This window comes from Ambystoma mexicanum, chromosome 13, assembly GCF_040938575.1.
Source record: "Ambystoma mexicanum isolate Mex_15411 chromosome 13, UKY_AmexF1_1, whole genome shotgun sequence".
Classification (NCBI taxonomy): domain Eukaryota; kingdom Metazoa; phylum Chordata; class Amphibia; order Caudata; family Ambystomatidae; genus Ambystoma; species Ambystoma mexicanum.
Window position 1 is genome coordinate 728492639 of NC_090938.1, and position 26840 is coordinate 728519478.

Below are 26840 nucleotides of genomic sequence, written 5' to 3' on the forward strand. Positions count from 1 at the left end.
CACTCCTGGGGGAGCAAAAAGGAAGAAGAATGATCTTGATGCTCAATCCCATAGGTGTCCAAGAATGGGTAACCTTTCTCGTGAATCGGAATGGTGAAGAGCCCGCTCCTACAGCTAGGAAGAGTTGTACTGAACAAATTACCCCCCCCCCACCTCCGTTTGTAGTCACTATTAGCGAACTCTGTAATAAAATAAGTAAACTAAAATCATCCCGTGCTCGGGGCCCTAACGGTCTGTCCAATGTGGTTATGAAACATAACCCTCTTTTCTGGGCGAGTCTATTCTATTTGAAAAAGTGTTGGCAGAGGGGAGAATCCCTGAAACATGGCAAACGGCCATACTTATACCAGTCCATGAGAAAGGTAATAAAACAGATCCGAGTAATTATCGCCTACTTTCTATGCTTGGTATCACAGGTAAAATATTCGCTTCTTTGCTACTAAAAGAACTACAATTATGGGCTGATGAAGCTGGGTTTTTAGACCGCTTTCAGAGCGGTTTTACGGCAGGATATTCTACCTCACATAATCTCCTTATTATGGACTCTCTAAGGACTAAAGCTATGTTACCTAATAGTCCTCCGCTCTGCGCCCTGTATATCGATCGTAGGGCTGCCTTTGACTCTGTCAACAGGGGTAAATTATGGCAGAAACATAAACACTTGTGATGCCCTGATGGCCTAATTTATTACCTGGAACTTCTCCTTACAAATACCACAGTCCAGCTTAGATTGGACAATCTAGGCCACATGACCAGGCTGATTATGCAGCTGAGAGGAGTAAAGGAGGGGTGAGTAACTGCCCCCATGCTCTACAACCTCTTTGTGTGAGACATCTCAGATTACCTGCAGGGGATAATAACTGCCCACCTAAAATAGGATCAAAACATTGTGTGATCTTAGCTTACGCTGACAATCTCGTAATCTTCGATTACACTTTTAGTGGGATTCTTAGATCGTCTGAAAGACTCTGGCAAAATGCAGAGGCTAATGAACTGGTGGTCAATCACAGCAAGACAGAATTAATTCTATACACTTCTGGTAAGGTGGCACAGCCTTGCATGCACGCAGTGATAGTGAAAATAAAATACACCCACTCCTATAAGTATCTTGGAGTGGAATTCGACAGCAAAGGTAACTATCAATCGTGCATGCAAGCCCTAAAAATTAAGGCAGCGCAATTAACTGCAATGATACACAAGTTCACGGGTACTCCATCTGGGGAGCATGTCAACTATATATCCAATGCCTTATCCCCATGGTAACTTATGGCCTAGAATCCCTGATTAATATGAACCTAGGATGGCTGCAGATTATAGAGGGAAAATTCTGGAGGAGGCTGTTGGGACTCCTGCAGTGTACACCCATGGCTTAGATTGGAATTAGGGATTCTTTCCCTTAAGGCAATTGTGTTGCTTAAAAGAGCAGAGCTATACATTAAAATGCTGAATAACCCCACTAATCCCCTAATGGTATGCGTAAAGGAGGACATGGGAACTAGAAAGGAATCCAATTTAGAGAAAGATATGGGAGCACTGTGTAAAACCATATGCTTGACGCCCCAAGAGAACGAATGCATAATTTTCCATCTTCATAGGCGTTTAAATCTGTGGGATTGGCAGAGTAATTATGACCATTTAGTAACCTTAAAAAATTACACATTTGTGACATTTGTTCTGTTTACGTTTAAAAAGGCACAAATGTATATTAACCTTTGCCCCTTAGCAGCCCTGAGGCAATTTATTTTGTTGATGCGCATTAATAATTTGCCTACACTAGAGACTGTTGGTTTAGTGCGACATCTCCTTAAATCTGAAAGACATTGTAGAATATGTGGGAACCACACAGAGCCAGAAACGGCGAAACACATATTAACCCAATGCCCGAAGATGAGTAATAGCCATAGCAAAAATCTTGGGGAATTCGTACACTGTCTGGAATTTATAAGAGATACTGAGTTCTGGTATCAATGTATTAATACACTGCATTTAGCCTTCTTTAGAATTTGGTCACATGCTGAAAAAACAATGATCGCCAAAGGGCTGCTGAGTCTGACCCCTACTCTGAGTTGGTTGTAACAGCAGTGTAATGAAATGAAGTATCAATCCAGACATCTGGACTTTTGGTTGAGAAGGGTGTATAGCCGATTTGACCACGATTATGATTGGAATTCTTCCATATGTTTTTTTTTTACCTCTGTTGTCTGTTTTTGATTCCATAAAATTGGATAGACATTTATAGGTACTTTAATTAGATTCAATGTATGTATGAATTGAGATGCTTCTTATTGAAGGATAAGTTTTATATGTATTGTTTATTGATTTTAGTTAGGGTAAATATGAGCTATTTGAATGAATGAATGAGTAAAGTTTAATGTATATAAAACCATATCACATTAAATAAATAAATACATAAATAAATACCAAAGGAAAAGAAAGGGGTCCAGGAGAAATAGTCTATTTTCAAATAGTTCGTAGTAACCACGTGAATCAAATCCTTTAATTCTTCTAGGGGATCTTTCCACCTTTTCTGCTTCCCCTTTAATGACTTCAATAGAGTTCCCTGGCTTTTCACAGTACGGTTTACTTGATAACCATGTGAATCAAATCCTTTAATTCATCTAGATGATCTTCCCACCTTTTCTGCTTCCCCTTTAATGCTTTCAATAGAGTTAATTGGTTTCCCACGATAGGGGTTTGACCCCTATACCTTCTGGATTCTTGCAGTGTCCCTATATGACTTTCTTTCTTTTGATTATACTTCAACCACTCAATGGATTTAATGAAATGTCCTTCACACTCTTTAACATATTCAATCGGTTGCCACTTGGAAAAATAAAATCAAATTCACAATTAGATCCCACTATGCAGAATGTGACCTTGTCTAACTATCGACTCATAATAATAGTGGAGTATTTATTCAGTCCACTGTTAGAGAATGTCTCCTATTTAAATGTAATGCCTCAGGAGTATTGGCAATTATAGGTGCGAGACTTGGCATTCTGAGAAATGAGCGCTATTGTAGATTATGTGGCGAGGAAGTAATTGAATCTGCAGAACAGTTTGTCCTTTATCCGTAATCAACGCTTGAAACCATATAATATTATGAATTGGGATGAAGATGCAAAGGTGAGATGGAATCGGCTAATCGAGGGCAATGACATTAACTTGATGTATCATATGATGACATTTTCTGCTGCATGTATGCAAATCTTAACCAATGTATCCAGTGGGTTATTTTAATGTTTTAATGTATTGTTGTGTTACATCTTTTCTGTGAAAAGTTTTAAGATGCCTATGTGTTTATATGTTTATGTCATATGCAAAGCTATTACAAGCTGTAAGCATATTATGAAATAAATAAATAAATCAAATATTCACAACCACTGGGATGAGTATGATGAGTATCACTTTCTTTAAGGTGTTCACAAACACTGGGACAAGTAAGAGGAGTCCCGTTGTATTCTTCACTTTCTTTAAGGTATTCACAACCACTGGGACGAGTATGATGAGTCCCCTTATATTCTTCACTTTCTTTAAGGTATTCACAACCACTGGGATGAGTAAGATTAGTCCCCTGAGGCGCTTCTTCCTGTGTTTCCCACCCCTCCCGTTACCTTGATTCTGATGGTTTGGTGTCACCGGTTCTTCCTGTGGGTTCAGGCTACCTCTCATCTCTTTTGCGCGTCTAGTTCGCCATCTCTCTCCCAGCAACAGTGTGTGGCTCTACAGAGCCTTTCCAATTGTGGTCTCAGCGTTGTTTGAGGACCAGTCGGTCCACCTCTTCAGGGTCACGCCTCTGTCTTGATTCTCGTTCTTAGGCATACACAGTTGACTCTTTGCCCTCTCTGTGCTTCTTCCACCTAAGTGCCAGTGTCCTCTCAGCCGACTACTTCCTGTGGCTCTCTGGCTTCTCACAGCCACCAGCTTTGAACCTCTCGAGTTCCACCAACAACATACGTTGGTCCTTCTTCTGTTTTAAGTGGAAGTACTGATCCCCCCCAGCATAGCACCATCGTTTTTTTTCTCTCTCTCATGAGTGTTCTTCCACACTCTCTCAATCGTCTTAGTCCCAGTATGGTTGGCTGCCAACCACTGAGTGATCTTTATTTCTGGTATCCTCTTCTTTTTCTCAATATGTTTTTTGTGTGATGGTGAGTTCATGTGACATTACAATAACAAACATTGATTTGTGGAGGATGTTTCTCCTGAAGCCTTGATGGTTTCAATGGTACTACATAGAGGGATTTAGGGAGTTTGTTGCTGGAACAGGACTCCTTGTCCCCACGAGGGGAGTTTCTCCCTGTGAGGTCCCGCTTACTGCCGCCTCTAAGGGGAATGTTGCTTATCGGGCCCACCTCCCTAGCCTCACAGTGAAGGGCTCCTCTATGCCTTCCCCATATTTTCTATGTTGGGTTTCTCAGGTCCTCATAGTTGTTTCTTTCTTTCTTATCAAGGATCTTTCTCTATGTTTAGATTTATGGTAATAAGGGCCTAGGGATTTTATTTTAAGGTCTATCTGGGTGATCCAGGACAACCACTGTTGGAACTGTGGTACATTACTACCTATGATTAATTGGGCAGATAGCCCTGGAATTATTGTAACTGTTACCCACAGCTCTTTCCCCAAGATGGATACCGGGAATTTAATCTGAGGGTAAATCTCGGGGTGTCCATGGATGCACTGAATGTATTTGTGTTCCTTTCCATCACAAGGTGTTCATTCTGGCTATATAGCATATCCCTTGCTCCCACTATCTAGCTGGGCCCACATTTTCTGTTGTTGGATGGTGGCGGGTACTCTGTACATGTGCGGGCCTCCCGTCTATAAACAGTTGTTTTTACTCTTTTCTCCTGATTTTCTACCCTCAGAAAGAGGATAACATCGATCCTCTTTTCCGAAAGGCGACGTTAGGGTTGAGGTTTGGGCATAGAGGGCAGTGGCAAAAGACAGCCAGGACATTTCTACCGGGCCCTCCCTGATATTTTTGGGGACTTGTTTTGGTTAATGAGGTTGTAGGAGACCTCACATTTAGGGGGTAGTACCTTGTGACATGACCAAATTCTCTGCACGAATAGTATGTGCTTGCCTTGGTGGTGGTTAAAGGTAAGGATGGTATTACCGGCTCATCTTGACCATCTCCCTAAGGAGTAGAGGGTTCACTATTTTGGGGAATCCCTTGTGGTACTTCCCCTCAGGGACTTGGGAGTCTGACACTCCTCTGAGACGCATATGATATCTTCCGGGCTAACTTGTTCTTCCTTCTCTTCGTGTCCCATAGATAAACTATTCTGGTGGGATGACAGGGAGGGTGTAAATTCAGGAGTAAAGAAGTTGCGTTAGGGTATAACCGTTGGTTAGTGCGCTTGTGCCTTTGGTATTATGGGTTGGCCAGCTGCCTCCCAGCACTGGGAGGTATTACCCTAAACCTCTCACAGTAAAAGATAGCCGATTGTGTTGTGACGGTGAATCGCGCTATACCAAAAATATATTTTTTTGTACAGTCCATCTTTACAAAGTCAGGTTTTGTTGTTCTCTGAATTTATTTACTTGTGACAGCCGACACGTGTTTCGACACTGGGTAATTTTCAAGGCTGTTAATTCGTGCAAATTGATATAAAAAAATAACATATAATTACAATATCAAAAGGTGAAGTTGAAATAATAATATAGAACTTTTACATACCAATTCATAATTAAAGGGCAGATTGTTGAAACATAAGTATAAATGAACAAGAATATGGAGTCATTCAAAGATTTGGTAATCATTTCATCAACATCATTGAACACAGTGATTTTTGCTTTTATACTGCTAGAAAGATTGTGCGGAGCACCCAATAACCCGTGCCAGGGAAATAGGATCCATATTTCTCAAAGTTATAAATGGGAGATATAAGTGATTGCTTGCTAGTTTCTGGTTCTAATAGATGATTATTTGCATGCATTTCTATAGTGCCACCCGATTACTACATTTATAGTGAGTTCTTCTCATATGATCAATATGGTGGGTCTTACCAAATAGACTTAGGTCTGGTTCCCTGTGGGCTTTGGAGAAATGTACTGGATTAGGTTTTGGGATTATCTCTTAGTTGGTTACATGACTATTATTGGATCTCTAAATAGGATGCTGGATTGAGCCACTTACCTATTCAGTGTGCATTGCTTGGTCTTTATGTTTCAATTACCCTTTAATCTTCTATTTTAAACCTTCTTTCAGAGACTGTGAAAAATATATCAAGTCAAGTCAAACAACTTTATTCGGCCAAAAAAATGGCCATCAAAGTACATCCTACAAAAACATTTCTAAGGATAAGAATACGGTTCTGATACAGAGTTATATAAAATCAACCACAGAGAAGACAACAGGGCAGTGCGAGCAATCCACCCCCTCCAATGGGAACCATAAACAGATCTTTAGGCCCAAAATCAAGTCCCACCATCCCCATGCCTCCTCCAACACCCATGGCGCCTTTGGCCTAAGGCAGTCAAATTAGCACCTGAAAGGAGGCTGTTACTAGGGAAGACCCCAGCCTTTACTATGGCAGATCTGACAGGGGTGACAGGGTTGAGGAAAGGGGGCATACTGATTGAAATCCCACTCTTCGATAACTTGCCAGCCCGACCACAACCTCCCCAAACCCTGTGTGCTATACTATGGTCCCAAAAAGTCAATTTGATGCTGTCCAGAGAGTTTTTGCCCATGCTGGTAATTCTGCTGCACCCCGCCAAAGCCTCTCTACGTACAAACGGGTAGCCTCCAGTAGTATTTAGCCAGAATAGGCATTTGTTAAGTAAAGCGTCCCTTGGCTCTGGCTTGTCTGCTGCCAGTTTGGGCACCCCCTGAAGAAAGACTATTGTATGATTGGGATTTCCTGATTCCAGCAACTTAGGTTGATCCCCCGACTTCCATGGACTCTGGGCTTTGGGTTCGGTACGGTCGGAGACCATGGGGGCAGAGGCCTGTGCCTGTATTAGGTCAACGGCAGTCCTGTTGGGGGTGGACAAAACCAGAGGGACCTCTGCAGGTAGACAATCTGAGGGACTCTCCAGGAGTGGGCACATGTGCCCTTCGTCAGCTGGGGTGTTGATCATGGGCTCCTCCACTTGAACAGTTCCATCTCCTTTCCTTTGAGCCTCTAGCAAAGTGTATAACAGATCCTTGATGATGGCCAGTTCCGCCAATACTTGGGTACACCCACACCCCCTATGCAAGGGCGCTTCCTCGGTAGGTTGGTCAGAGGTCAATTTGGGCTCATGGTTACTCCCAGCAGATGTATTGTTTTGGATAATGACCTCGACCGACCGAGAAGGGGACACACCAAGGGGGGAGCTACCCTCTAAACTTGTAGATGAAAGTATTTCGCTCCACGAACTATTGTGGGAGCTTGAGGAGGATATGCCCCTTTGGGCAGTTTGGGCAGGTAGTGTCAGTCTGTCCCCCGCAGCCAAAACAGATGAAATGGGAGAATCCAGCCGGAGCTCAGAGGGTAAAGCAACCAGACTCTGTGCAGGTAAGGGGAAGGGCTCTACCCCTGGACTATCCAGAAGATGACGGATCTCATTGAGCAGGAAGTGGGTATCCCCAAGATTTGCGGGTGCTGTGGCCTCATGGGTGGTTCCTGGTGCACAATGTGTTATCAAGGCAGCTAAGGGACCCGCTATCCGATTCCTCTTTAGCTGTCTGATTTTCCTCTTGGCGCCGGGAGGGGGACCCGGGCCAAGCTCAGGTCCAAAAAACACAAGGGGTACAGGGGCTGGGATCCCCCCGGTGGCTTGAGCATGGTGGTCCGGCATAAGGACCTAGAGAATAGACTCAGAAATAGGGCAAAAAAGGCGCCAGTAAGAGAATGTCACCTAGGTTACCTCCTTGACAGACAGCAAACGGCAGCAGCTTCCATACGGTGAGCAGCGGCTTCAAACTCCAACCTCCCTCTGTTCAGTGTTGGAGTGACATCTCTGCAGGCAAACCAGGAGTGCAACGCTCCCCCTCTGCGGTCCGCGAACACCCCTGCGGGACGCAAACACCCCACGCCCTTTCCCCGCGGGCTTCACCCGGCGGGCTTGAAAGTCAGGGCGTTAGTAGTGGGGGGGGCGTGGCCAAAGTACGAAGGCCCTCCTGGGCCAAGCAAAGTCCCCCTGCGGGACGCAAACACCCCGCGCCCTTTCCCCGCGGGCTTCACCCGGCGGGCTTGAAAGTCCGGGCGTTAGTAGTGGGGGGGCGTGGCCAAAGTACGAAGGCCCTCCTGGGCCAAGCAAAGTCCCCCTGCGGGACGCAAACACCCCGTGCCCTTTCCCCGCGGGCTTCACCCGGCGGGCTTGAAAGTCCGGGCGTTAGTAGTGGGGGGGGTGTGGCCAAAGTACGAAGGCCCTCCTGGGCCAAGCAAAGTCCCCCTGCGGGACGCAAACACCCCGCGCCCTTTCCCCGCGGGCTTCACCCGGCGGGCTTGAAAGTCCGGGCGTTAGTAGTGGGGGGGGCGTGGCCAAAGTACGAAGGCCCTCCTGGGCCAAGCAAAGTCCCCCTGCGGGACGCAAACACCCCGCGCCCTTTCCCCGCGGGCTTCACCCGGCGGGCTTGAAAGTCCGGGCGTTAGTAGTGGGGGGGGCGTGGCCAAAGTACGAAGGCCCTCCTGGGCCAAGCAAAGTCCCCCTGCGGGACGCAAACACCCCGCGCCCTTTCCCCGCGGGCTATATCATAAAATGGACTATGTGTCACTTGACTTCTATGTCCGGTTGGTATAGGTAACTACGAAAGAAATTGATGTTGCTTACCTCAAATGGTATCTGATTGTATTCTTTACTGGTCCCTAATTTCTAGATAGTAGCCTTTTGGCAGAAATATAGTCCTGTAATGGCAAGAAGCCATAGTAAATCAATTGGTATGAATCCGGGTGTATCACATCATTAATAATAAAGCAGTATTTTTAGCCCCTAGTCTCTGCGCTGTGAAAGCGCATTTTCAAAATAGAAGAATTCTTATGTTTTTATCTTCTGATCAGCTCTGTATTATATCTGTATTATATCTAGTTGGGTGTGCTGAAGTGCAACTCCCAACCATGCAAGAAATTACCATAATATCTAATGATTGTAAGATTGCTGATCCTATCAGCAGTCTTTCTCGGGTTTGCATCCTGCTTACCTCAGCAATATTCAAAATTGTTCTTCGGGGTTGATCCTGGGCACTGTGCGCGTGTAGGTCACACCAGCGCCATATTGGATATCTGTCTATATAGCAGATCCTGCGTGTGACATCACATGCAAGAATGTGTAATGTCATGTTCTATATGTCATATTCGCCGTAAATGCTTCTTTCAGCCTTATTGATAAGCGGGCTAAAGATAAGCTGGTCGGCAAATGCTGTTGTGTGCTAATAATAACTTGTAAGCATATTGGGATTGTATACTTTTGTGTTGCAATACGTGTGACATGCACGTATCAATGTGTGGCGTCACTGCTAATTAGCATACTTCTTAAAACACTATTGAAGTCTTCCCGTTATTCACTCTGATACAATTAAATTAGATGGCATAGCGCCTTCTGTCATTTAGTGGCTGGTGTGAGAATAATATACTGGTATGTGCATTTCATGTTATCCTCACTGATATTTGATTTGTTGGAAAGGTAGGTTAGTGGTCGACCCTCCAGTAATCCAGTAATCTTATTTAAGGCAGGGTGCCCTGTTACTGGTAGGTTGGATGGGTGCATCAACATATGTATGATCCGGCTTGTGATTGTTATCACTCGTGATAGGGTTCTTAGGTGTACAAGTTGTATCATGTAATTGGGTGATTGGCCTGGCAATGGCTAATTAGGTGCTGCACACCAACCTTAAGCTTTGTGGCATTTGATACAAATATTAGTAAATCATGGTCCATGATCTCCATAGCTGCAAAAAAACATTCAATTTATGCTCGGTGTTGAGTCCCTCTTTAACACACCGTAGGTTACAAATGCATTTTCACTCCATAAGTTTCAGTTTCAGGGCCCCTCCTCTTTTCCCACATTTGCCCCTCATGAGTCCTATGAACCTTAAATCCTTCTTGTCTGCCATCTGGTGGCATTCCTGCCAATGGGCTGCAAGTGGCAATTTGTGGTCCTGGCTGTTCAAACTTGCCATATGTTCTCTAATTCTAACTCGTAATTGTTTGATTATGGAAGCCAATCACATTTCTCAGCCAGTCGTTCCCACTGGTATGACTGGTAACTAAAAATGAGGGACAAAGCTTATTTCTTGAAGTGGGTGCTTTAGTAAACACAAATTTGGGTTTATTGTCCAGATTTGGACATAAATCAGAATCCATAAGTAGGATAACCCAGTGTTTTTGCACTATTTTGTAGAGTATATGTACATATTTAGAGTATTTGATAATGTCAATATTTCTATGGGCTTTGTCCACTTTACAAGTAGTCTTTTTCTTTTGTCTTCAAAATCTTTTTTATTTTTTTTAAACTATTTCCAGAATAAGAAGCATCAACAATACACTTGTCAATTTTAAAAACAAGACACACCTCCCATTGTATATTATTACATGAGCAGCTATTTCAAGATAACTTAATTTGACCATGTTCTCTTCATTATTCCAATCAACATAACTTATTTTTCATATATACATTGCCTGAACAATATTCCTTTCTCGTATAATAAACACCAACACGAAACAACACTAAGACGACAACACAAATTCAGCAGACTAATACAAACAAATAAAACAGAAAAAAAAATCCCAATTCATCATCCTTTATTAAAACACCAACGTATTTACTCACCATATAATTCGTTGAAGGGTGTCCAAAGAGCCAAATACTTCTCTTCCCTTTCCTGTCTTCGAAACAATATTCTCTCAAACTTAGACAACACCAACACATCACTTACCTAGTTCATCAATTTCAGCTTTTTCCTTGTCTTACATACATCCAACACTTGCTTTGCCGCAACCACAAGCACCATGTCAACCCATTGCTCATATTGTTGTGCAACTTCGCATCATCCTTTTTTTGACAATAGTAACACTTGAAGAAGCATCCTAGGGAAACTTATGGACAATATCGTATCTAATCTATCCAACATTTCCCTCCAAAATTCTCGCGCACGGGAGCAGTACCACAACATATGGATGAGTGTTCCTTCCTCTTTACCACATCCCCAACACACATCACTGTCACTTAGCCCCAATGTACACATGCGCATTGGTGTCCAATATAAATGTCCTAATATTTTCTGATGGATAAGCCTTAACTTAAGATCCAACTTACTTCTATATCCTCACACCCTATATGTTCCAATTCTTTTTCCGTAATCATACACCCCAGTTCCTCCTTCCATTTCTCCAACAACTTCTTCCAAGAGTCAGTATTTACCCCATTCGCTGGCATGAGATTTGTGTATGTACGTACCATACATGGCGAGGAAACAAAAATTCGGCAACCTGTCGGCTCTTCCTCTAACGGTTTTGATAACATTGTTAGTATCTCATTCAAAAGTGTCTTTAGTGCCAAAAACCTACTCCTCTCTCTATTCGCTAGATAAAGCGTCCCTTGCAACTCCTCAAACGTTTTTGTATTTGATTATTATTTATATTACGCACCGAACCCTAGGGTAACTGGGCGCTTGAGAATTTAGGAGTTACATACATTGTGAGGCAAAAATACAGTGACAGGCAAAATATGGTGACAGGCAAATATAGAAATGGAATGAGGGACCCACGTTACAGATAGGTCACACAACAAGAGGCATTTGTACAGAAGCATAAACATGAGCCAAATAATGATCAGTGCATCAGGATGTGAAGAGGCAGTGCGATATGGTAGCAGGATAGAGATGTGTGTCGTCTTAATGAAGGGGCTTGTTACTCAACCAGTTTTTTATTCTGGCTTTGAAAGTCAGGAAGGATGTAAGATATGTGAATGGAGTTCCATCGCTTAGCTGCTTGGACTGGGAAGCTGGCTCCTCCAGCTGTGTTTAGATTGAACCTCAGTACCACAAGGCTGTGAGAATGTGTCGATCTGGTGGTACGGGAGGATTGGTGTTTACAGATTTTGTCAGACAGATATTTAGGGGCTGTGTTCGTGAGGCATTTATAAGTGATAGCCTGGGTACGTAATGTGATTCTATCACGAATTGGCAGCCAGTTGGCATTACGTCTGAAAGTGGAGATGCGACTGAATCTGGGTAAACTGAGTGCTGCTCTCAGTGAGTTATTCTAGAGGATCTGAAGTCTATTTAGGTTGAGTTCAGAGGAGTTCAGAGGAGCCTAGGAATATTGTGTTGCAGTAGTCTAGTTTTGACAGTGCTAATGGTCTAGCTAATGTTAGGCAACTGCTAGTAGATAAATACGATTTGCAACTGTAAATAAGTTTATTGGTGTAAACTGTGGAAGTCGCCACACTGCTGACTTGTTTTTTGAGTGACAAGGTATAGTCAAGATAGAACCCCAGGGTTTTTATTTCTTTGGATACTTTGATCATGTTGCCGTCAATGTCAAAGGATGAGTACCTGGGTCAAGCTTATTCAATGGTGCTTGTGTGCACACAATCATTAGCTCAGTCTTATCGTCATTGAGACATAAGATGTTGATGGCCATCCAAGATTGGATTTCAAGATAGATATCGCACAGTAGTTTAGAGTCTTGGTCATAGCTGCCAGTAAGGGGGATGAGGACTTGAGTGTGATCCGCATAGTTGGTGTAGATGACACCCAAGTTGCCCAGTCGATCGAAGAGCAACTTCGTAAATATATTGTATAATGTGGGTGATACGCACGAGCCTTGAGGGACTCCACAGAGTGTGAGTGTTGGGTCTGCTGAGGCTGATGGGGAAAAGTCTCTGGTGGTCCCATTGGAGAGGAAGGAATTGACCCACTCAGATGCATTAGTGCAGAATGCTGCAGCTGAGGTGAGGTGCCTGAAGAGAATTTGGTGGTCGACGAGGTCGAAGGCCGCAGATAAGTCTAGGAGTAGGAGGATAGCTAGCTGGCCTTTGTCCTTCGCTTTGTCCATTTGGATCTTTAGGTCTAGGAGAGCTGTCTCAGTTCTGTGTCTGGGACTGAAACCAGATTGTCTAAGGCCTAGAAGTTCATTTTCCTCTTAGTGCTTCTGAATTTGCAAATAGGCCACCCGGTCCAGGATTCTTAGAAGGAAGGGTACGGTGGTAATGGGCCTGTAGTTTGTGGGTATGTTTCGATCAAGGTTTTTCTTTTTTAGGAGGGGCTTAACCCAGGCTTCCTTGAGATTGTTGGGTAACTGATTGGACGAGAAGGAGGAATTTATCAGGGTGGTGATGAAGGGGGCTAGGTTTTTAGCTCCTTCCTTGATGATGGAGGCTGGGCATATATCCCCCTGACAGTGAGAGGGTTTTAGACTTTTTATAATATCTTCTGCTTCCTTTGGTGTTACTTGCGAGAACGTGAAGGGTGTGTAATGTTGTGGATTTCTCTCTAAGGTCGGTGAGGGGAGGGAGCCGTTTGAGAGGCTAGCCTTTTTCGACTCAATCTTGTTTTGTAGTAGGGTGATTTTGTCAGCAAGTGCTTGCTAGATTTTAGTACACCATTCTGCATCCTTTGTGGAGCCTTGTGAAGGAGGTGCTGGGTATTCGAGCTGTCTTAGGATACTAAAGAGCTCTTTGGAACTTGATTTGGTGTTAAGGATTCTGGAATTATAGGCTTCTTTTTTTGCGGATAGGATAGCCGCTTTATAGGTTGCGGAGATTTTGTTGTTGATGGTGGGTGATTTCTGCCAAGTGGATTCCGCTGTTCTTTTGGTGTTTCTGAGGATTTTTAGTTCTGGTGTGAACCACTTGTTGAGGTGAGCGATTGGTATAGCGTTTCTTAGTTTGAGAGGTGATGCAATATATAGAGCTGATTTAAGAATATCATTGTATACGTCTACCAGTTTGTTGGTATCAAGGTTCTTGAACTTAGACTCGTCCAGGATGTTGTTGATGAGGGGATGGAGGCTCTCAAGGGTGAAGCTACGACAGTTTCTGGATACATTGGGGGGGGCTAAGGTGGCAATGGAGGGGGAGGATCCAGGGATAGAAAACAGGATAAGGTGATGATCTAACCAGGCTACTGGATCGTTTTGGAGAATTGTGATGGAGCAATTAAGGTCGGACACCCAGTCCATCGTTTGACCTTTTGAATGAGTTTGTTTTGTGACCAACGTTATTACCCGGCCATCTCGTATGATATGCCCCACACTTAAAACCCCTTTCGAAATCCAACTCCTCCAACGTATAGTCTTATTACCAATGTGTAGACCAGGATTGAGCCAAATAGAGGCCTTGTAATTAAGATACAGATGCCCATTAAAATTTTGCAACCACCAACCCAGTATATCTTTGGTCACAACAACAGTCGGCAGCTTGCTGACCCCTTAAGGTAGCTTTTCCATTGAATATACAGCACTCAACTTATATCCTGATAACCTACTCCTTTCAGTTGTCATCCAATATGGCTCCTGCTCATTCTCTATTGCTATATAACCTGCTGCTTTCTTCAATATGAATCCTTTATAATGTTCCTCCAGATCTGGATAATCAAACCCCCCCTCTTTAGTACCGTGTAATAGAATGAACTTTGGGATTTTTTGCCTTTTTTTTTCACCCCATAAAAATGTTTGGAAAACACGATCTATTGCAGTTAAAAATAAATTGGGAAATCTTAGAGGTAGAGATTGCAGGACATAGAGCACCTTTAGTAAAAGAGTCATCTTAATAGCATTAATTTTTGCCTGGATCCCCATGGACAATTGCTCCCATTTCCTAATGTCTTTCTCCTATGTGTCTATTATTTATTTCACATAAAACTCTACTATTCACTTTATATCCCTATTCAAATAAACTCCTAAGTATTTCACACGAGACTCAGTCCACTTACAGTTCCAATCCAAAAAATGATCTCTTATGCAAGCTGTAGAAAGTGGAAACAATTCCGTCTTGTCCTAATTAATTGTATGCCCTGAGAGTTTGCCTACTGTTTCAAAAATCTTCCCTAAAACTACACTTCCCCTCTCTGGTTTCGAAAGACAACCACCATATTGTCTGCATATGAAAGAACTTTGACTTCCTTATACCCAAACCTCAAACCCCTAATTTCCTGTTCTCTACGTATGCAGGCTATCAATGGCTCTAAAGCAATATTGAATAGAAAAGGTGTAAAGGGGCAGCCCTATCGTGTTCCTCGTGTTAGTTCAAAAGCATCAGATAATACATTGTTTACCCAAATGCGTGCTTTCGCAATTCGCACCACTCTGAAGGCAACTGATTACACCTAGAAATCTATTTCCAAATCCAAGCTTTTCCATTGTAAATTTCAGATATCTCCAACACACTCTGCCAAATGTGTTTTCCGCATCCATGAAGACCAATGCTGTGTTCAAGAGTTTATTTCGCTGCTAGCTCATTATGTCAATTATAGTTCTTATGTTGTCATACCCAAATCTATTTCTCATAAATCCTACCTGTGACTCATGAATCAATTTCCCAACACATGTTTCTAACAGGGGTCAAGTCCTAAAAATTAAAGTGGGGGGACTCAACAAATGAATGGGATGTGATGTAGCCAGACATTATCATACCAAGGTAAAATATGCACATTTCATTAAATTGACTTTGTATTACCACCCAAATTGCACAGGACGAATGGAATTTGCCTTTCATAAAATCAACACACACACAAATCTAAGAGAGGAGATATTTTCTTCTAATAGTGTTTTTGAAAACATTAACATGTGTGCATGTTTTAAACTCCAAGAACCAATGCAAATGTTTTCCCTGGGACTTGCAGTACCGAAATGGGACATTTCACCTTTTGCTGTTTATTATTCATCATCAGGTTACATAGTGCAGTGGTGAAGTGTCCGACTTCAAACCCAACTGCTGCGGTTTGATCCCAGAGGTTGGCTTGAATTCAAAAAGCACATTCATAGTTTCTCATTTTAGCTGGGGGACTGAGTCCACTCTCTGAATAAAGTGGGGGGACTCAGCCCCCCGCGTGTACTCTCGAATTGAGCCCTGGTTTCTAATCTATTTGCCATAATCTTAGCAAATATTTTCACATCTACATTCAATAATGAAATGGGTCTGTAATTGCTAACATTTTTACAATCTCGTCCCTCTTTTGGTATCAAAGTGATCGTTGCTTCACTTATTGACTGGCATATTTACCCTTCCTGTAAACAAAGTTTGAATCATTTACACAAAATAGGCACTAAAAAGGTCATAAATCTCTTATAAAACGCTAACGGCAGACCATCCATACCCATGGATTTCCCTACCTTAAATTGTTCATTTGCCAGCAGGACCTCGCTAGCCTCCACATACGCTTCCAGATATTCCTTTTTCTCTGATGTTAGTTTAGGAATATCTAAATTTGCAAAAATATCCTCCAATTCAACCTGCAAAGGAAATATTTCTTCTGTATACAATCTCTCAAAGAATCTCTTGAAGCATTTGCATATGTCCATATTTTTTAACAACATACAACCCTGCTCATTCTCAAGGCTTTGAATAAGTGACCTCTATGTTATCCCATTCAATCTTCTACCCAGCAATTTCCCACTCTTATCCCAGCATTCCCAAAATATTTGTCTCGTTAAAAATAGACCTTGTTCTGCTAGAATGTCCGTTTTGCTCGCCAGCATTCTTTGGGTCTGGGCCATCTCCAATCTATCTTTAACTTTGGTTTTATGTTTTCTTGTTTGAATTTGTGGTGTGATTTGTTGAGAACACTGAGTGGGTACCCTGTCTCTTCAAACCTTTCGTCAGAAGCTGGAATTCTTTAGCAAATTGTGATTCTTCACTACAGTTATGGCATGCTCGATAAACCTCTCCTGCCGTTATGTTATTGGTGGTTGATTTACGGTGACAACTCCCAGCATGCAATGTGGAGTTGACCTCTGTGGTCTTACGAAATATCTTGGTTTCTATTTTGCCTTCTGAATAGTAGATGCAATGGTCAAGGACATCTATGTTAGTATGGTCACAATGGCCTGTTAGTGTGATGCCAGACATGTTATTATTCAAGTATTGTGTATACCTTTAGATTCAGATGATCCATGCCATATAACAAGAATATCATTGATATATTTTGTCTCCACATAATAACATTGTTCACAAACGTATTATTGTTTCGGGCGTGTGTCTGTTCATATTGGGCCATAAAGAGATTAGCCACAGATGGGGCATATTTGGCCCCCATGGCCACTTTCCTGATTTGAACATAGTAGGTGTTTGCAAAAAGAAAACCATTGACAAGAGTGAATTTCAGAAACATTCTAAGCATCTCAACATGCAATCGATGAGACGCTGAAAATTCTCGATAGGTGTAATCAATTGCCTTCATCGCCAAATCATGATTGATGGATGTATATAAAGCTGTCACATCAATTATTGCTAAAAGATAACCTCGCCATTCTATGTCAGGCAAAAGCTGTAGCACCTGCGTGCTGTCTCTGTTATAGGATGGGAGTACTAGAACATGCACTTTGATTGCGTTGTCAATGTACTGTGACAACCCTTATGTTGCCTACACTATCCCACTCATGATCGGGCGGAACTCTGGAAATGTATCAAAATGCTTGTGAATTTTGGGTAAGAAATACATGGTCAGCATGGTCGGATCTGCTATACTCAGGAAACCCTTCTCCTCTGTCAAATGTCCCATACCTTAACACTCTTGTATCAAAGAATGGACATTTCAAACAATAGCTTTGGTTGGGTTCTTGGTTAATTTGCTGTAGCATTCTGGTGTATCTAGGTGAGCTATGCCCATGGAAATGTAGTCTTGGGTATTCATGACTACACCATTGCCCCTTGTATCTGCCTCTTTAATCACTAGATGTTATCACCAGCAAGACTCTCTAATGCTATTTGTTCTTCCTTGCTCAGGCTTGCCCTGATTCTGTATTTCTTTTTACAGTTTTCTATCTAGATGTTGATATATTTTGTAAGTGACAAAGATGAAAATATCAATCTAAAAATTGGCATAGTCCGTCCATGTGGTTGGTGCAATTGATAGTCCTTTGTTCAAGTCTTTCTCCTCTGCCTTCGTGAGCTGTCTGTCTGATAAGTTAGCCACCAAATTGTTAGTGATCATTTCCCTAGCTGTTTTTTGGAGCCTGATCTTGTTAGTAAACCTGACGGTCCCATGGCCTTGTCCGATCTTCCTCCTGCCCCCCTCCTGCCTATTATGTGATGCTCCATGTTGAAGTATTTTGTACAAGTGGGTCTTGGCATCATACCTGTTTGGTGTTACGTTGTGTCCCTTTTCTGTAACTTTGTATCTGTGTTAAAAAACCTCTTCCCTGTGCCCTATCTGTCTCCTTGCTTGTTGCAGGTCCTCCTGTAGAGCTGGTGTTATCCCCATCGGAGTCTATGTCTGAGCTGCCCGATGATATGTTTGGTGTGCTCTCCCTTCATCTTTTATGAATATCAACAAGTTTGATCTGAAAGGTGTATGTATACTCGATCATCACGATGATCACGTTCATCTTGAAAATATTTTCTAAACTTTCATAATTTAAAATCATCCTGGTATATCCTCAAAATCAGGAGCATCAGGGTTTTCACCCTCTGTTGAGGAGGAGGTTTCCCTGGGTAGTTGGTAAGTAGAAGATCCTACTGTAAGGAAGGCATTGTATTAAACAGTAAAGACAGACACACGTGATCACAGTTCAAAGGTGTTTATTGAACTTCAATTGGTTGGTATCTAATCTAAATCTAGGGATGGGAGCAAGCTATGACCATCAAATAATAATAACGCAGTCCTAGACGAGTCTCTGTCAAAATAAAAGGGCCTACACTAAAAAAACATTTTGCCAATCCTTACTTCTAAATACTAAAGGGTGTTTGACAAAATTGCATGCAAAAAGAAAAGTGTTCAGAAAACAATATGCCAAGAATGTTGAGCAGTTGGCTTCCCTTCCCCACGTTTTCAGAACGAGGCAAGATGGCATGTTCGGACTTCGCACACACTCTGGCTTCTCTGCCATGAGGATACAGTTCAAAGCATAGATATCGGGGCCTTTTGCCAAAGCCCCTCTTCCAATAAAAGTCTCTTATTGCAGTGGGCCTGTCGTAGCAAACAAATGTCAAAGTTCAATACCTATCAGGATCTTTACATCCACAAGTTCTCGCTTTTAATGTTCATCATGGGTCTCCTTCCTTCAGGCCTGGACCTCCTTTTTACCACAATGTTTACACTTGGTCTCCCTCGTTCGGGCTCGGTCCATTGATCTCCCTTGTTCGGGCTTGGATCCTCTTGATATCAAAATCTAACTTTCGAATGTGTGGTGGGTTTTGCTTAAACCGTCACAGGACCACTTTGAATCACTTCACACAATGTTCTTATCAATCTTCTACTTTCGTTCCTCTTGGCGGGATACCTTACAGAGACCTTCGATTTAGCATATTCACGGTGCTGGACCACTCTTTCAGTGGTACCATATCTTTCCTTCTCAAGTGCAAACATTCATCGGCGGGTTAGCTTTACTCGCGTCTTTCATTCCACGTGTTTAACAATGTTCGTTCCAGCACTCGTTATATAATGTTGCTGCTTACAACCTTGACTTCAACACAGACCAGCCTTGTATCGGTCTCACCAACTCACCAGCTGTGTTGATCTCTCTGGTGCTTCTTTGTTCTGGAGCCAAGGACGATATCACGGTGGCTGCTGCTCCTCCCCACCTTGGTTGGTTACTCAGGAGGGCCTCCGGTATCTCCAACACACAGTGCAGAATTCTTCAGTCTGGTTTCCTGGCCTTTGCGCTTTCTGCCTTGAAGGTTTCTTGAAAGAAACGGTTTGTTGCCGAAAAGGTTGAGGGTATTTCCCTCCTTGCAAACCCTTCTTAGTTGGCCGTCTTTCTCCTTTCGTTCAGCTGCCAATGCGAAACTGCTGGTCCTTTGTGTACTTTTCCTCGCTCAGTATGTGTTCTCGTGCTCCACCTTTTATCCATGTCAGAAAGTTTAATTGAAGTCAGGTGTGAGTGATTACAAGTAATTGCCTGACTTCATCTGACCAAAGTAGCAGGACATGTCATGTGCACTGCTCGGGTGTGAGTCGGGCTGTCCGTGTGAAAGTGTTTGAGAAGGGAAAGGGTGAGGGTACGGTTCCCACGTATCCTACCTGGTAGGATGGGGTAAAGGTGTTATAGGGGAGGCATACTGCATCTCACCATCCAGTGTCCTGCTCCCACTCCCTGAAGACCCCTCACCCAGGTGATCCTCCCGCACTGGTCCAGGGTCTGGATCCTAAGGCGATGGCCGTGCCCTGGCCACCTGAGACAGAGATCCGCTGGGACTAGCGGGTGTGACACCTTCTGGTTTCTCACACTACCTTTCCCAAGGAGATGGTATACCCTCTCTTAGTTTCATCATGGTGAGGGTCTTGGTCATTCTCTACTTTAGTGGGATCTAAAAACGATTCCGGGGTTCTTCCCCAAGAGGTTGTATGTCTGGGTCGTTCATACCTCTTTCTCTGCTCTCCTGGTTTGGCGGATTTTCCATTAGGAACCATATATAAAATACCCCACCAACTCTCTCCTCTGAATCTTAAAGGAGTTAGAAGAATAATTCAAAAGGATAATCTTCAACTCTCCCCCACAGGACAAAAGGGGTAACACCTTTAGACTACCCAAAGGTCTAAAGAGATTATAGTCTTATCTCTACCGTGACCCAGGGGAATAATTATCAGCTCTTTAGTAGATATGATATGATATGATAGGTTATTTATAACGCGCTTAATACCCAGAGGTTTCTAAGCGCGGACCCAGGGATCGAACCTGTGGTGCTCCGTATCGTCTTGCTTCCAAGGCGAGCACGTTGCCTACTGAGCTATCCTCCTGAGAGCTGATAATTATTCCCCTCTATATTTTCTCTTACAGTGGGATAGCCCTCAAAGTTAAAGGAAGTTGAGTCTATCACAAAGATTTTCCCCACCTAACATAAAACGAACTATGGGCCTTATCGTTTGTATGACACTCCAATGTAATGATCCATCCTCCGTCAAAAGCTATCCTATTTTAACCCTACCCCTAATTAAATACTAAAGACAAAGAAAGGGGCCCAGGAGAATTACTCACTTCTAAGGGACAGGCTTCTTCCAGCCTCAATAGTATATTTTCAAATAGTTCTTGGTAACCATGTGAATCAAATCGTTTAATTCTTCTGGGGAATGTGTCCACCTTTTCTGCTACCCCTTTAATGCTTTCAATCGTGTTCCCTGGTTTCCCACAATAGGGTTTTCTTGGGAATCATGTGAATCAAATCTGTTAATTCTTCAAGAGTATTTTCCCACATTTTCTGCTTCCCCTGTAATGCTTTCAGTAGAGTTCTTTGGTTTCTCACAATAAGATTTCGACCCCTATACTGTTAGGATTCAGGCACCGCGGCGCCCAAATCCATACATAAAAGAATTGTGGGCGCTGAAGCGCCCGTGTCTAAGAGCAGCAAGCCTGTTCTTATGGGCACATCGGACCCCTTGGCGATTGCCAACTTCCGGGGGCTCCCCGAATAAAGGAAATGCCGGCTTCAGTGAAGGCTCATTTGCAAGGAAACGAGGAAGGAGGCATGGAACATAACCAAGCGGTGGGGTGCTTTACTCTGCAGTCGCCCTCCACTATCATCAATTGGGGCCTTATGAAGCTCAGGAGACAGGCGTTCTCGCAACCGTTGAGTCTGCAGTTCCAGGAAGCAGGTTAGTTGTTAGGGAATTAGGTGTTTAGTATTAGATAGTTAACTGCTTTTCTATTTCACTATTGGATTTAGGATAAAGGAGGACAGGCGTGTATTTTCAGGTAATATGCACTTCTTGATCTTTATTTGAAAACCTGTTTCTTTGTAATCATATACAGCTCCTGTCCAGATTGCAGAGTAGGGGGGTGTCAAGTAGCACTCCTCCCTGGGAAGACCTTTTATACAGCCTATCACTCTGTTTACCTGTGCAGGGGTTTCTTTTCGGTGTGAGTAGTATTGTCTTCAAAAGTTCCTCAGAACATTGATGGAAATACTGCCAAAGCTTGACATATACCTTCCAGATTCTTGCAGTGTCCCTAGATGACGTTCTATCTTTTCATTATACCTCAACCATTCTATGGACTTAATTAACTGTCCTGCACCCTCTTTAAAATATTCAAAACCACTGCAACGAGTATGATCAGTCCCTTTATATTCTTCACTTTCTTTAAGGTATTCACAACCACTGGGACGAGCAAGAGGAGTCACTTTGTATTCTTCACTTTCTTTAAGGTTTTCACAACCACTGGGACGAGCAAGAGGAGTCCCTTTGTATTCTTTGCTTTTTTCAAAATATTCACAACCTTGGGATGAATATGATTAGTCCCCTTATATTCTTCACTTTCTTTAAGGTAGTCACAACCACTGGGACAAGTAAGAGGAGTCCCTCTGTATGCCTTACATGCTTTGAGATATTCACAACCACTGGGATGAATATGATGAGCCCCCTTGTACTTTTTACCCCCTTTATGTATTCACAACCCATGGGACGAGTATGATGAGTCTTGTTATCATCACTTTCTTTAATGTATTCACAACCACTGGGATGAGTATGATGAGCCCCCTCATATTTCTCACCCTATTTATGGTATTCACAACCACTGGGATGTGTATAATGAGCTCCCTTATATTCTTCACACTCTTTAAGGTATTCAAAACCACTGGGACGAGGATGATGTGCCCCTTAGATTCTTCACCTTCCTTAAGGTATTCATAAACACTGGGACAAGTATGCTCAGTCCCCTTATAGTCTTCATTTTCTTTACGGTATTCAAAACCACTGGGACGAGCAAGAGGAGTCCCTTTGTATTCTTTACTTTCTTCAAACTATTCACAACCTTGGGATGAATATGAGTAGTCCCCTTATAGTCTTCACTTTCTTTAAGGTTTGTACAGCCACTGGGACGAGTAAGAGAAGTCCCTCTGTATTCCTTACATGCTTTAAGGTATTCACAAGCACTGGGATGAATATGATGAACCCCCTTATATTTTCTACCCTATTTAATGTATTCACAACCACTGGGACGAGGATGATATGCCTCCTTAGATTCTTCACCTTCTTTAAGGTATTCATAAACACTGGGACAAGTATGCTCAGTACTGTTATATTCTTCATTTTCTTTAAGGTATTCCCAAACACTCGGATGAGTAAGAGGAGTCCCTTTGTATTCTTCACTTTCTTTAAGGTATCCACAACCACTGGCACGAGTATGATGAACAGCCATATATTCTTCATTTTCTTTAATGTATTCACAACCACTGGGATAAGTAAGAAGAGTCCCTCTGTATTCCTCACTATCTTCAAGGTATTCACAACCACTAGGCCGACTATGATGCGTCCCCTTATATTCTTCTCCTTCTTTAAGGTATTCACAACTACTGGGACAAGCATGATGAGCCCCTTATATTCTTCATCCTCTTTAAGGTATTCACAACCACTGGGACGAGTAAGAGGAGTCCCTTTGTATTCTTCACGTTCTTTAAGGTCTTCACAATCACTGGGATGAGCATGATGAGTCCCCTTACATTCTCCACTTTCTTTAAGGTATTCACAACCACTGGGATGAATATAATTAGTCCCCTGAGGCTCTTCCTCCTATGGTCCCCTTCCATGTCTCCCGCCACTTGGATTTTGATGGATTGGTGTCACTGGATTTTCCTGGGGGACCAGCTGCCTCAAGTCTCTTCTGCATGCCTTCTCACTCCTGGCACCAGTGCAGCTTTGCTGAGCCTTTCCAGTTGCGGTCTCAGTGTTGTTTGAAGAACAGCTAGTCCACCTCTTCAGGGTCGCGGCACTGCCTCAAATCTCATTCTTAGACATTGTGAAGAATCCTGGGGATCCCTCACTGAAAACCTGCCTGGAGTCTCCCCCAGGCAATGGCCAGGGCAGGACAGACACTTTCTGATCCCAACCTTTGGGTTGGTGTACTGTGGAAGAAACAGCTGGATGGAGACAGGGCCCAGGGTAGTGAGGGGATTACGCGTGATAAGGCGAGGTATTTTTCCCCTCAATATTCTTAACCCTATGCCAGAGGAGGTTATGGCTTATTGTCATCTTAACATCTTTCCTCCTCCTGCTAAAATTAAGGTTGTAACACCCAAAGAAAGAATCTTTTTTTATCCCTAACCTCACATGTCCTCCTCAATATCAAAGGTACACTAAAAGGACTAATGGAAGTGTTGCCTTCTTTGCCACATCTTCCTCTAATTGAGTTAAAACGAACGGTCCCTGTATTACAAATACAAAGGGAATTACATCTACCCTTAAAAAGTTACAAGAAGTGAGAAATCCTAACTTTGGCAAAATTAACTACTTGTCCCAGAATCCCACAGGGATTGAGTCGAAGAAGAGGGCTAACGAGGCATGTAGTAGTAGAGGACATGCAATTAGGCTGAACAGCTTGGCCAGGATCAGGCAATTAACACTAATAACCTGCACCTGGACTCAATGGCCCCACCTAAGAGGCATAGAAGGCCGCAGCAGGATGGGCAAGAGAGGAGCTGGGAGAGGAGCAGGGGCTGGAAGGCTGGCAGTAGTAGTAGAAGGAGAGCATGAGGCTGGAAGTTTACGAGGAAGTGCATGAGGCTGGAAGTTTACGAGAAGTGTGATAATTTAAGGTACACCAGGACAAGGAGAGAGCAATTTCACATGCAAGTTCGGAGAGGGTCCTGTGTTCACAAACCCTGCTTTGCCATGGCTGCACTGAGAGGCACGTGCTGAAGGTCTTCCCAGGTGCACATGTTGGCTATGATTGTAGAGCTGTGCTGAGGCCCATAGCAAGAAGCAAACCGAGAGACAGAGGAGTGCAGGAGACTTAATGTTAGTGTGGCAGGACCGAAGACACCCATGTTGCAGAGGGATGTGGGTTCCAAGAGTGCCAAAAGCCGTAGAAGAACTAGAAGTCGGGAAACAAAGCCACCCCCAACCAACCGCAGTGTTCCCAGAGCCAATGAGTGAAGCTTGGCATTCAGATTCACTCTTAACTCTTGCTGGTAACTGTTGTGAGGAACCTGAGGCGTCCTCACTTCTTTTCCCCCAGGATCCTCCTGTCATGTGGCCCGGGAAAGGCCATCGCTTTTGGATCTCGACCCTGGGGGTGGACAAGTCAGGGAGGATCACCTGGGTGGAGGCAACTTGGGGAGAGGACGTCCTTAGGCGAGACATGGGGTCTCATTACACGGTTGCTGGTAACTCACCGGTGCTACCGATGGGTTACCAGCAACCTCGCCTTACCGTTTCTGCCGCCTGACATCCCAGTGTTACTCCATGGGAATGGGAACACTGAAGCACCGGCACCGTTGTTAACTGTGCTGATGCCTCAGTGAATTTTCTGCCGGTTGGGGCCTGAACTACCGGCAGATCAGGCCTGCAGATTGTTCAGTGCCCCTACAGGCAGACTCTGAGGGACCTGGTCTGGAAAAGGTACCGGTAACCTTGTTACCGGCACCTTTATTTCCAGACCAGGTCACCCATAATGAGGCCCATGGTGTCCCCCATTCCCATTTCAGAATTAACTGTCTATCCCTCAAGCCTTTGTAGGCTACTGTCAGCCCTTTCCCTTTTCCTCCCCCCAAAATGTCCCCAAAACCACATCCACATCACTGGGACGAGGAAGAGATCAACTAGGAGGACACATGTCAGCCTTATATTGTTAATACAGAGACTTCAGTCAAGTACCAAGACCGGGAAGAAACAACACAGGGTTATGCACACTTCCTTTTATTCAGATATCCCCAAACACCACTCTGGTACTGAGACGAAAAAGAGCGCTGTGGAGTTGTACTGATGGAACAGTCCGGCATGTTTCGCTAATGAGTTTCACTATGGTCAATTGAACTTAATGACCCACACCTGTGGTCATTTTACAATCCTAATAAGTATAAAAAGCCTTGCTGCATAGAAGCGGAGCACAGAATTGGGCCACAGAATGGGCTGCAGAGGCGGGTTGGAGAGAAGCTGACTGGAGAAGGAGGAGCGGGAGATCCAAGAGCCGTGTCCAGCAGGAGAGAGGGACGCTGTGGCAGAGGTTAACCACGAGAAGGTCTGGAAGTCCTGCAAGCCCTCCTTGCCAGGTGCACACAGCGGGAGCTGTGGGGTGCCAAATCACTTCAGTTGCTGCAAGACACCAGGAGAGTGAGCAGTGCTCACTAGGGTCTTCGCAAAGGAAGAGCAGAGTTACTGGAAGCTGGAAAGCAGTGCGAGAAGCCAAGGGAAGCTGAAGTGAGCTGCTGTGTGGAGCCGGCGAGTGAAACTGGGAAACACTCATGCCGGGGTGCTCCGGGGGCTTGAAACACACACTCCTGAATATCGAACAAACTGAAAGTTGCTGTTAACACTTTTAAAGGCTGAAACAGATATTTCTGAATACCAAACCAATTGGACAACAAATAAGTACTTTTGAATGCCGCATAGAGCAAAAGCAGGTTATGAGTACTTGTGAATGGAAAGAAAGCAAGGTGGTGCAAGTGGCAGACACCATGGAATGAATTGTTTGAGACACAAGTGTTGGCAAAGCCAAGAGAATACCAAGAACGGTTTGAGAGAAGAAACCAAGTATTGGGCAAAGCTAAAAAAGTTCAAGGAACTGCAGGTTAAGGGAAAACCTGTATTGACAAGAGCCAAAAGAATACAGACAGTGTAACAAAGTGCATGGTGGCCAAACAAGCCACGTTAAAGCTTTGGAAGAGTGACTGATGAGGGAAACAAGCTTCACTGTCGGAGGAAAGCAGTGGACAATTGTTGATGAATAGCAGATAAGAAGGGGTTATCGGTTGCGTGACCTGTAATGGGTGGACCGTGTGGTGCCACAACTGCATCTAGACTGAGTGCCCCCTTTAT

The 26840-nt window shown here is 43.6% G+C and overlaps 1 protein-coding gene across 2 annotated transcripts in view; it reads left to right on the forward strand.

The window, feature by feature from the left end:
• Positions 1-26840, forward strand: part of LOC138521827 (G-protein-signaling modulator 1-like) — a 165164-nt gene that overhangs the window by 94500 nt on the left and 43824 nt on the right. The window lies entirely within an intron of this gene.